The sequence below is a fragment of the Delphinus delphis genome, chromosome 10 (genome assembly GCF_949987515.2).
Source record: "Delphinus delphis chromosome 10, mDelDel1.2, whole genome shotgun sequence".
Lineage (NCBI taxonomy): Eukaryota > Metazoa > Chordata > Mammalia > Artiodactyla > Delphinidae > Delphinus > Delphinus delphis.
Window position 1 is genome coordinate 38,704,129 of NC_082692.2, and position 12,353 is coordinate 38,716,481.

Consider the following 12,353-nt stretch of genomic DNA (forward strand, 5'->3'; position numbering starts at 1 on the left):
TAGAGAAAATCCATGTGCAGCAACGAAGACCCAAAGCAGCCTAAATAAATTTATTTTAAAAAATAAATAAAGATAAACGTATTTAAAGAACCAGTTTTTCTTTTGGCTGCACTGTGGGGCATGCAGAACTTCCCCGAACAGGGATCAAACCCATACCCCCTGCAGTGAAAGCACGGAGTCTTAACCACCAGACCACCAGGGAAGTCCTGAAGAACAATTCTCTACTCTGAAATTACATCCTTCCTACTTTTTTGGCCTTCAAATGTGTTTTTATGAAACAATGGAAAATAAGACAGTAGTAGTTTTGTTCAGTTTTCCATGTTGTTTCTTTGCCTATATATTAGATATATATATACACAAATTCTGTCAGTTCCTCAAATTTTTTGGAATTTTTAATCAGTCTGGAAAATCCAAAATAGAATTCTGGAGAAAACTGCCCTTGTGAAAATCACCCATCACTCAACTCATTCCTGAAGGAACTCTCAAGGTAGTCTGGGGAGAATGATGAACAGTTGCCCGAAAGAGTCTGAGATGTGGAGAGAGGGCAGCAAAAGCTTCCTCGAGAAGAGGCCAGGCAGTGAGGAGTGTTTGCAGGTACAGAGGTGGGGCACTGAGGCCTACATAGGATGCCCAGGACAGGCCTGGATGCCCACAGGAGGGGGTGGTGCTCTTTTGTGAAGCCTTGAAGGGGGACTAGGATTTAGGCAGGCCGAGAGCAAAGGCCTTCCAAGCAGGGCTCCAGAGGGACAAAGGTTTGGAGGTGAGAATGAGTAGAGGACAGGCTCTCTGCTTGTGGAGGATGCAGATGAAGTTGGAGTGGTCAGTACTCCAAGGACCTTGGGGGACCATGGGGGTAACCCCAGTTGAAGTGGCTCCTCAGTGGAAAGTTGGGCTGTTGGTGGCCGTGCTGGAGTCAGGGTGCGTCGCAGACTTAGCCTGGGTTCCGGGGGTTTGGTGGGGTAGGGGGGTTCCCTGCTCTGTGAGGATGGGTAGGGTCTCCTGAGCAAGGAAGAGGCCCATCATGTCTTTTTTTTTTTTTTTAACATCTTTAAGTGCTTTACAGTGGTGTGTTAGTTTCTGCTTAGAACAAAGTGAATCAGCTATATGTATACATATATCCCCGTATCTCCTCCCTCTTGTGTCTCCCTCCCACCCTCCCTATCCCACCCCTCCAGGTGGTCACAAAGCACCGAGCTGGTCTCCCTGTGCTATGCGGCTGCTTCCCACTAGCTATCTATTTTACATTTGGTAGTGTATATATGTCCATGCCACTCTCTCACTTTGTCCCGGCCCAGCATGTCTTGAGGGAGGTCACCTCAGGTCATTTCACACACACACACACACACACACACACACACACACACACACACACACACACACACGGGCAGGGCTCAGAACACACAGCTCCCATCTTATTTCTTCCCAGGACAGGCTGGTCCTGGGGAGGGGCTCTCAGCTCAGCCGGGGAGGAAGACAGGCTTGGAGGAAGAGGACAGAGCTGACCGCAGCCTCCCCCAGACGTAGCCAGCCCTTAGACCCGGGGCTTCTACCTGGAGGACAGAAGTGGGTAGTCACACCTGGTGGCCAGTGTGCTACTCCATTGCCCTCCACCCACGGGAGTGGATTGAGCATCTCCAGACAGGTTAGCTTATGACGGGGCTTCCTCAGAGGGGCCATAAAGTGCTCCCCACGACCTCTGCATTCAGGTGAAATGAAGAAGGTCCCCAGAGGTCTCCATGCAGCTTCAGGTAACAGAGGGATGGCCTGACCTGGTGCCCTGCCCACACTGCCTACGCGTAGGGTGCCTGTGTAGACGGGAGTTTTGTTCTTCCCGGCTCAGGGAGTCTCTGAGCCACATCAGTACTCAGTCACTTGGGCAATGAGGGCCCCTGACCACTTTGAGGAGCTATGAAGTAATCACAACTCCTTTAGCTGCAACTGAAAGAAACCGAAAACTAACTTGTTTTAAAAATAAAAACCAAAGGAACAGCGTTGGGCCAATAGCTGTGTGATGCTGGCCTCAGGGGTCCAGGGACACACTTGATGATGTTAGGTGTCTCCTACTCAGCTTCAACCTTTGTGGGGACTTCAGTCTCTCTGTCTCTGGGAGGGAGGCTGCCCCTCTGGACAGTGGGAGGGGGTGGGCAAATCTGTATAAAGCCCCAAGCCCCTCCCTTCAGCACCCATTATACAAAACCCTAGAAGAATTGACTGGCCTAAGTTGGACCAATCGATCTGGCCAGTGGGGGCCAGGGACTGTTGTTACTGGCAGAACCTCATGAAGCCTGGGCAGGGCAGGTTTCCAAAGGCAGGGAGATGGGGGTTGGGATGGGAATGAATGCCGGTGGGCAGAAACACAGGTTTCTGCAACACAGGGGGATTGCTCCTCCCCCAAAGGCAGGAGCGTGTCAAGGTTATGTTCCTCTAGCCAGGGACAATGCCTAAGGAAGGGTCCTCAGAAACATGTGCCCACTACCTCCCATCCGCCCTCCCCAAAAGCCTTAAGCTACATTCCATAGACCAATGGGTTTCAATCACTTGTTTTTTTTTTACTACAAAGATTTTTTTATACTGGTATTCAGACAACCAGTAGATACTGTTGGCATCCATTCCAATTGACTTATGTCTGTCATGCTGGTTGTTGAATATTTGGATTATTATCGCTGCAAATGTGTGTGTATGTACACACATATACATAAAATGTGTATGTGTGGATGAAGCTAAAGTTTCACAAAACAATACTTACATTTACTATATGTGATCTGCTCTGCGATTTTCTATTCTATTTCATCTTTTTTAAAATGTCGGTTAGAATCCCAAATTGATTTCACTGTCCACTTATGTCCATTGATTGCTCTGAGCACTCTATTGAGTCCAACTAGTTTGCCCAACCGACTGTAGACATCTTGCCCGTCTCCATTTGCCCATTCATTCATTTATTCAACAAATGTTTAGCACCACCTACTCTATGTCAGGCATTTTTATAAAATAAATTTATTTATTTATTTATTTTGGGCTGCACACAGACCCCTCCAGCCATGGCGAGTGGGGACCACTCCTCAACGCGGTGCACAGGCCCCTCACCACAATGGTCTCTCCCGCTGCAGATCATGGGCTCCAGGCATGTGGGCTTCATCGGTTGTGGCACGTGGGCTCAGCAGTTGTAGCTCACGGGCTCTAGAGCTCAGGCTCAGCAGTTGTGGTGCAGGGGCTCAGCTGCTCCGTGGCATGTGGGATCTTCCCGGACCAGGGCTCAAACCCATGTCCCCAGCATTGGCAGGTAGACTCTCAACCACTGTACCACCAGGGAAGTCCCTATGTCAGGCATTTTTATCATCAGGGTTCAGTTGCAGATAACAGATACCACTGCACCTATTTTAAGCAGAAAGAGATGTAACATAGTAATTGAGGGCTTACAAAGTCTTTGAAAGGGCTTGAGGGGTAGAATAGAGACTGAACCTCTGAATAAAATTTTTCAAAAAACCCACTGTAGAACTGAGCTGCCAGGGAAGCTACCAACCCTGCCACCATTAGGAGGATGAGAGTCAGGAGGCCATCACTGCAGCTGTTGGCCCCAGGAAACACACGCCTTAGCTGTGGTCTCAGAATCAGGAAGCTGCCGTCAAAAAGTACGGCCTTTGTCTGCTCTATCTGCTGTGGCCAGAAAAAGAAAAAGAATGTCTTCCACATTTCCAGCCCTAAGGTCCAGGAAGGCACACCGGGAGGAGGTGGAGCAAAGGCCAATCTATAGGAGACACCTCAGGGACAAAACGTCTGGAAGTGGCACGGGTTCCTTGAATGGGTTGGAGGTAGGTTCCTCTCTCGTACCTGAAAACTTCTCAATGTTTACAGCTATAGATCACCTTGACTGTCAACCTATGCTTTTTATTTCTATGCTTCTCTTTCATATATATTTAACATGTTGGTTTTCTAAAAATCACATTTCCAATGGTCAGGCTTTTGTCCTCCCCTGGGAATTTGGTGGGGAAGTCCCATCCTCTGCAACCTTCCCCTTCCAACTGCACTGCACTTACACACCCACCCTGGTCCACTCTCTGGAAGGTGAGTTTCCATTCAACTATTCCCTTGTCACTTCCTTCTAGCAACAATCCAGAGAGAATGCTCCCTCGGCTCTGTGCCATCGTCAGTCTTTGCTGGACATATGCCCAGGGTCCAGGAGCTGCTGATACAGAGCTCTGTCCTCTTTCAGTCATTGGTTACTTGAACTTGTTCATCCCCATCTAACTTTTAATTAATTAATTTTATTTTATTTTATTAAAAAAAATTTTTTTGGCCATGCTGCGAGGCATGTGGGATCTTAGTTCCCCAAGCAGAGATCGAACCCGTGCCCAATGCAGTGGAAGCACAGAGTCCTAACCATTGGACTGCCAGGGAAGTCCCTCACCCCCTTCTAGATTTTCATGGCAGTCATAGTTCCCCTCTCTAAAAACAGTTGCTTCACAGACAGAAGATGATAACTGCCATTTGTGGAAGCCAAGGCAAAAGATGGTCCTGGGAAAGATGGGCAGATAGATGAGCTCACCTCCCCTTTCTGAGTCCTTTGATGGACTCAACTCACTCCCTTCTCTGGTACCCAGCTCTGTGCTCACCTGCCAGCTCCTATTTAAGAGGATAAAAAAAGAGCACTCAAAGCTTGATAAATATTTGTCTAACAAGTAAATTATGAAACAAGTAAATCACTAATAGTAGAATTTCATTGACCAAGACAGGGCTGTAGATTATACAAACAGGTTTGGCTGCAGTAAAAAAAAATCACAGAACAAATGGATTAATGTAAGATAGAAGTTTGTTTCTCTTTCACATAGCATTCCAAGGATATGCAGTCCAGGGCTGATATGGGATCTCCACAGTCTCAGCGGTCCAGGCTGCTGGAGTTTCATTGCTCTGGCATCTATAGGTATTGCCTTCATCAGCCTGGTCAAAGATTGTCTTATAACCTTTTCATATTTCAGGTTGTGGAATGAAGGATGGGGATGAGGGAAGGGAGGGCCTGACTGCTTGCTTTAATATTCTCCACTCCGTCGGTCAGTCATAGTCACATGACTAACCCTAGCTGCAAGAAAAACTGGGAAATACAGGGTCTATTTTAGGCAGCCATGTGCCCAGATGATCTAGCAGTCTAAGGTATATATGTGTGTGTGTGTGTGTGTATTTGCCAGGTTGTATGCTTTCTAATTCCACAAGTTATACTCACACACATGCCCAAGAGTCCCGTCTCTAATCTCCTTAACCGTGCAATTGCCAGTCCATGTTCTGTCTCTGATATTTGACTCCAGCATCCCGCCCACCCCCAAATACAAGTATCCAGGGTGATATGAGAATGGAGAGGCCTTACAGTAAGGATTCATTTCCCTTTGTCATTCTCTCTCAGTCCAGACTGGGCCACAGTAGCCCACAATTTACATACATTCCTTGGAAATAAAAAAAAAAATTGCCAACCGTGTGCCCAGAGTATGACACTGAGCTGGGCAGTTAACCTTGATGGTTTTCAGTGTAGGAGACAGGATCTGTTACATAGCACCTCCTGCCCCTTTTCCATTGATGGTACCTCCAGCCTCGGGGTATTTTCCCTGAGGTTCCATCTAGAGGTCAAATCTTGGGAACCAGCTCACTGCCTAGGAAGTAGCTGAGGTTCTCACACTTGCTCTGGCAGCCTGGACCCTCCGGTGCTCTCTGTAGAACACCAGGAAATGGCCAGAGATGGAATCCAAGCTCATGAACTCAGCTCTCTTTCTCTGCTTTCCTTCCCTCTTTTTACTCTATTGTATGTATCTAGGTCACAGCATCTCCAACAATAACCCATAAACTATTTTAAGAAATCACATTTCTATGTTTTTCTATTATTTGTTTGCTCCTTGCTCATTCATTTTGAAATCTGTTACTCATCAGCAGATAAGCTGTAGCAGGTGCCAAACGTTTAGGCGAAAAATACTTATTCATTTCTCCCTACCACTTAAAGAAAGACAAGCCTTACTTAGTTTTGACTATGGTAGTCCTCTGTCCAGCTCAAGGAAAAGAGGTGTTCTAAGGTGGCAGTGACTGAGAATCTCTGGGGTAAGGAGCTGGTTTGGAGGAAGGGAAGACAGTTGAGAGGAACGAGAGGACCTTCCAGGGTGGGGTTTTGGTTCATCGTTTGGCTCTGTGGAAGCAGGTGTCATGGAGGGAAAAGGCTCTCTCCACCCACTTCTTGTTTGTCTCAAAGAAATCCACGTTGTGTTCCCGGACATTCGAATGGCCATAGTTACTTGTGGGCAGGGGTCATGGGCATTAAAGGTCCCACACTTGAGTGTGGCACTGGTGATTTTTAAAAAAATTTTATTTAGTTATTTATTTTTTGGCTCCGTTGGGTCTTCTTGCTGCGTGCGGGCTTTCTCTAGTTGTGGCAAGCGGGGGCTACTCTTTGTTGCAGTGCGCGGGCTTCTCATTGTGGTCGCTTTTCTTGTTGTGGAGCACGGGCTCTAGGAGCACGGGCTTCAGTAGCTGTGGCACGTGGGCTCAGTAGTTGTGGCTTGTGGGCTCTAGAGCGCAGGCTCAGTAGTTGTGGCACACAGGCTTAGTTGCTTCGCGGCTTGTGGGATCTTCCCGGACCAGGGATCAAACCCGTGTCCCCTGCATTGGCAGGCGGATTCTTAACCACTGCGCCACCAGGGAAGTCCCAGTATTGGTGATTTCTGTTCTCGTCCTTGAGTGGAAGAACTGACCCAGTGACTAGACCCTTGAAAGAGTCACGTGTTACATTCGTTACATAATGAATTACCCAAAAGCTCAGTGTCTTAACTCATCATTTATTACTTCATAGTTTCTGTGTGTCAGGAGTGCAGTCACAACCTGGTTGGGTCCTCTGGCTCTGGGTCTCTCACGGGCTGCAGTCAAGGTGTCGGCTGGGGCTGCAGTCACCTTCAGGCTTGACTGGGGGTGGATCTGCTTCCGAGTTTACTCAGGTGGTGGTAGGCAGACTTCAGCTCGTTACAGGCTGTTGGACCAACAGCTTCAGTTCTTCACAGGCTGTTGGCTGAGCCCTCTCCATAGGACAGCTCCCAACGTGGCATTGGCTTCATCAGCACAAGACAGTGAAGGACAAGGGAGAATGGAAGCAAGATGGAAGTCACAGTGTTTTGTAATCTAATCTTTAAGGTAACATTCCCTCGCTTGGCCATTGCATGGTCAGGCCACTCAAGATGGCTGTTCTCTTGCTCTTTGTATATCCGCTGCTCAACAGATCCCTGATTCACCTGCACCTATTCACGTGAACGTGTTTGTCCCCTGCTCCAGCTAGTGACTGATCTAATCCCTGCTCTACCTGCCAGTTGTTAAAAGGAAACATCTGCCCTCGTGATGGTCATTAATCTGAGGGGCTGTGAGGGTCGTACTCCAGCTGGTTTCCCGGGTAACTGATGAGCCAACCTGACGTCAATTCCCCCTATAAATGGTAGCCTCTTTCTCCCCCAAGTAGCGAAGATTGCTGTCATGTCCTTCCTGCCGTCTGCGGAATATGGTAGGATGTCACTCCAGGACCTTTTGTTTCAGACATGTAAGATCCCCTATCTCTCTATTGCTGACTCCGAGCTCTTTCTTCAGTCTTGAGGCTGGGCAGTTACAAGGCTTTCAGGCCTGAGAGGTGTAGCCCAACAGCCATATTCTATTGGTAAGAAGCAAGTCACTAGGCCCAGCTCACATTCAAGGGGGGCATATTACACAGGAGAAGTGGTAACATGTGCGTTTAGAGAGGAGAGACCCTGCTTTAAGTCTTAAGACGAAGCTGGGGACTCCAGCCCCGTCTGCTTGAGACCCTGTGTTGAGGTCCTGCTGGAACCGTCCAGTGGTGTTCCCTCACCTCTGTCCCTCACACGTCTCCTTCAGGAAATCAGTTACAGGAGTAACTGGCAGTCTCCCTGGCCAAATACCATCTACCAGCACCCCAGCCCCTCTCGTAATCCCATCAGAGGGAAACTCTTATTTCCCTTTTTGTAAAGTAGTTTCCCACCCTGGAAAGCTCTTCCCTCTCTCAAGATCCAATTCAAGCCCATCTCTTCTATGAAGCCTTCTTAGAATCAACTGAAAAGACGGAAAGAGATGTTTCTTTGGAAATATAATTGCCTGAAGGTAAAAGAAGTCTGCAGGAAAGAAAACAAGCTAACCAGCTGGAGGGCAGACCGAGGGGTGGGATAGATAGGGTGGCAACTATTGGTTATGAACGTTCTCTTCTCCTTAGCAGAGAACCTCCCAGGCGGGAGACAGATGCATCTAGCTGCTGAATACACATTAGTCCTTGTTGATTTTTTGTTTGTTTTGCTTTCTTCGGCCACGCTGTGCAGCTTGCGGGATCTTAGTTCCCCGACCAGGGACTGAACCCGGGCCATGGCAGTGAAAGCGTCACGTCCTAACCACTGGACCGCCAGGGAATTCCGTAGTGCTTGTTGCTTGATGCCACCTGTGGTGGTTTTTAAATGGTCACAAATTGACACTCTCCTCTTGGAAAGGTAGAGCCTAATTCCCCTTGTCTTGAAGGTGGACTGGACCTAGTGACTCACGTCTAACAGATAGAATGCGGGGCAAGTGATAATGTATGACTTCTGAAGTTAGGTCAGAAAAGGTACAGCAGCTTTTGCCCTGCTCTCTCTGGGATGATCCACTCTAGGAGAAGCCAGCTACTGTGTCACAAGTACGCTCAACTATCCCTGTGAAGATGCCTATATGTAGAAAGCCTGAGGCTTCCTGCCAGCTGCCAGCACCAACTTGCCGGCCACACGAGTGTGCCATCTTAGAAGTGATCCTCCAGCCCCAGTCGAGGCTCCAGATGACTGCAATCCTGGCCAGTATAGCTAGATTGCAAGCACAACTTGACTGAATCAGAACCACCATGCCAAGATGCTCCCGAATTCCTATGAGAGAGAACAAGGGCTCATTGATGTTTTAAACTGTTAAGAGGAAAGGAGCTGGAGAGACATGGCAGGAGGAAAAGTTCTCTGCTTCCCTGTTCTGGTGTGCTTGATTGGCAGACTCCTGCAGTGCAAACAGCTCCACCAGTGCCCAGCTCCTGGAGTGGCCAGCAACATCCAGCAGCCAGCAGATCCTCCTGGCGCTACCCCTTGGGCAGCAGTGTCAGCAGAGTGCCCCCACCTCCTCCTGCAGCTTCTCCAGCAGCCAGCACCTGCTGTGCATGTGGCTTCTCCGGCAAGGATGCCCCTGCGGCACTCACGGTTTCTCCAGCCCCAGGATCCTGCAGTACGTGGAAGCTCCTGTACCCTGCTCAGGTGGTTTTGTCGTGGAGTGCCTTTGGCTCTACACCTCCCCATGAAGAACTTCCCTGGCATCTAAGAAGGCAGATTTCTGCACGTTCCACTGGTATGACGCTGCAGTGACTTTTCTGCCATACAGCGAGCCACAGGCTGTGTTCTCCTCAACAAAGTCTGGATTTCAGCCTTGAGGTAGGGGGTGGATATCTCTTCCCTGGGAGCTCTGTTTCAGCCTCAGTCCTGGGGGTAAGGAAGGGCTGCTTCTATGTCTGCTATTCAACTGCTGGAGTTCCCTTTACTCCTTACTAACCAATTCTTTATTATTTACAACAGGGGATTGGAGTAAAAATTATTTTTAAATCTCCCTCTTCAAATGACTGTGTGGTTTCTCTCTCTTGATTGGACCCAGACTGATAAACTAAGTTTTGTCAGAATTTGTTACACAGCCACCAATAACCAATATACCCCTCCCCGTCTCATTGTCCACTGCCGGCTCTCCTTTCGTTATCATCAGCCAATTGTTATCACGTGCCTGTCCAGAGCAGGCTCTTCCTTCAAGGCTTTTATTAGCAGTCAGATAGGACCTGCTGCAAAAAGAACAAAGTTTATAAAACCCAAGCTTTAATTTGCTAAATGCCAAATGAGAGGCTCAGATGAGAAGTGCTGCTGGAAGTGCCAAAGCTGGTATAGGTGAAGAAAACTCTAGACCACAGCAGGGCACGGGGGCACAGCCCAGGGGAAAAGAGAAAGAAGGGCCCTGTAGGCAGGGAGAAGTTTGTATCAAAACCTTGGGGGCAAGACCAAACATGGTAGGATTAGGAGAGCCGTGACTTGTTTGCTCTAGTTTGGTTGGAGAAGAGTGTTGAACTGCTAGGTTAGTGGCCGGCAAGGTGAACAGATGGTGAAGGGTCTTAAATGCAAAGTGAATTCATTTGGTGCTATTATGTGAAAAAAGGGCTCCAGTGACCATACCTTCCAGGACAAAATCCTATTTGCTTTTGATGTAGTTACTCTTTTTTTTTTTTTTGCGGTACGCGGGCCTCTCACTGTTGTGGCCTCTCCCGTTGCAGAGCACAGGCTCCGGATGCGCAGGCCCAGCGGCCATGGCTCATGGGCCCAGCCGCTCCGCGGCATGTGGGATCTTCCCGGACCGGGGCACGAACCCGTGTCCCCTGCATCGGCAGGCGGACTCTCAACCACTGCGCCACCAGGGAAGCCCTGCTGTAGTTACTCTTATACTTGTCAGATCATGTGACCTAGATTTGGGGCTGAGAAAAGTTCACTTTGACAGTGGGGAAACTATGAAGATTTTTGAGGATGGTGCAATGTGGGGTTCTTTTTTTTTTTAAATTTTTTGGCCGCGCCGTGAGGCATGCAGGATCTTAGTTTCCTGACCAGGGATCGAACCCGCGACCCCTGCAGTGGAAGTGCTGAGTCTTTTTTTTTTTAATAAATTTTTATTTATTTATTTATGGCTGCGTTGGGTCTTTGCTGTGCGCAGGCTTTCTCTAGCTGTGGCGAGCGGGGGGCTACTCTTCTTTGCAGTGCACGGGCTTCTCATTGAGGTGGCTTCTCTTATCGTGGAGCACGGGCTCTAGGTGCGTGGGCTTCAGTAGTTGTGGTATGTGGGCTCAGTAGTTGTGGCTCGTGGGCTCCACGAGTGCAGGCTCAGTAGTTGTGGCGCATGGGCTTAGTTGCTCCGTGGCATGTGGGATCTTACCAGACCAGGGCTCACACCTGTGCCCCCTGCATTGGCAGGTGGATTATTAACCACTGCGCCAACAGGGAAGTCCCAAAGTGCGGAGTCTTAACCAGTGGACGGCCAGGGAAGTCCCAGTGTGGGGTTCTAAGATTAGTTTGCAGCGTGTAGGGCTGGAGAGGATGGAGATCATAAGTAGGAGAATGACTTCCCAAAAGTCCTGCCATGGGGGATAGTGTAGCCGTGGGAATCGGAGGACTGGGTGGATGTGGGGAGGAGAAGTTAAGGTGACTCCCCATACCTTGCTGGTGACATGGGAACATGGATAGCTTGTGGAGGGGTGGGTAGGATGATGTTGGCTTTTGACAAGTTCCATTGGGTTGACTGCATTGTATCCAAGTAGCAGGAAGGAGTAGCCCCAGTCCTGAGCTCAGGAGAAAGCTGAGAGCTGATGATTCAGATCTAGTAGTGACTGTCCACTCAGAGGTGACAAATCAAACTCTGGGAAATAGTGATAAGGATCCCTTAGTAAGAACTGGCTCTCTGATCAGCACATTCTAACAACACCCCTCCACCCACCACCCACCCACTCAAGTGATGGGGTCCTGGGTCAGGGATACAGTAGGGGCAGATTTCCTCGTAGTTCAGTCCTAAACTGGCCCCTAAAATCTGGAAGCACTGAGGTCTTTCTCAACTGCCACAGATTCTGGCTTAGAATCTATGGTCCACTCCCAAAGGGCTTGAGCCAAGGACTATGAAAGTAAAAAGCCCAGTAAAAATTAGGAGGTTCTCATCCTACTTCTGCCCCAGACCAGTCATGTGACCTTGGGCAAGTCACTTTTCCTGCCCCTCTACCCGCAACTGACCTGCCAGGAGCATGTAGTGTGAAAAAGAAATAACCCTGGTCATCTACTAAGATTTGGAGGTTATTGTTACTGTGGCATAGCCCAGCCCATCTTGAGTAATCCAGTGCTATATACTGTCCCCTGTTGATTATCTTTGGCCTTAGTCCCCAAACCTGCCTTCTCCCTGAAACTCCCTGAAAGCACTGGCTCCCCAAATTTAAAAGCAGCAAGAGAGGGGGAGGGATAAATTGGATTGGGATTGGGATTGACATATATATATACACACTAGTATATATAAAATAGATAATTAAAAGAACCTACTGTATAGCACTGTATACCATAGTATTCTGTAATGACCTATATGGAAATAGAATCTAAAAAAGAGTAGGTATATGTATAACTGATTCACTTTGCTGTACAGCAGAAACTAACACAAAATTATAAATCAGCTATGCTCCAATAAAAATTATCACTCAACCAAATAAATAAAAGCAGCAAGAGAAGGGAGTCTGTCCTCTAAACAGGGAATGCGTTTGGGGAGACAGGCCCACA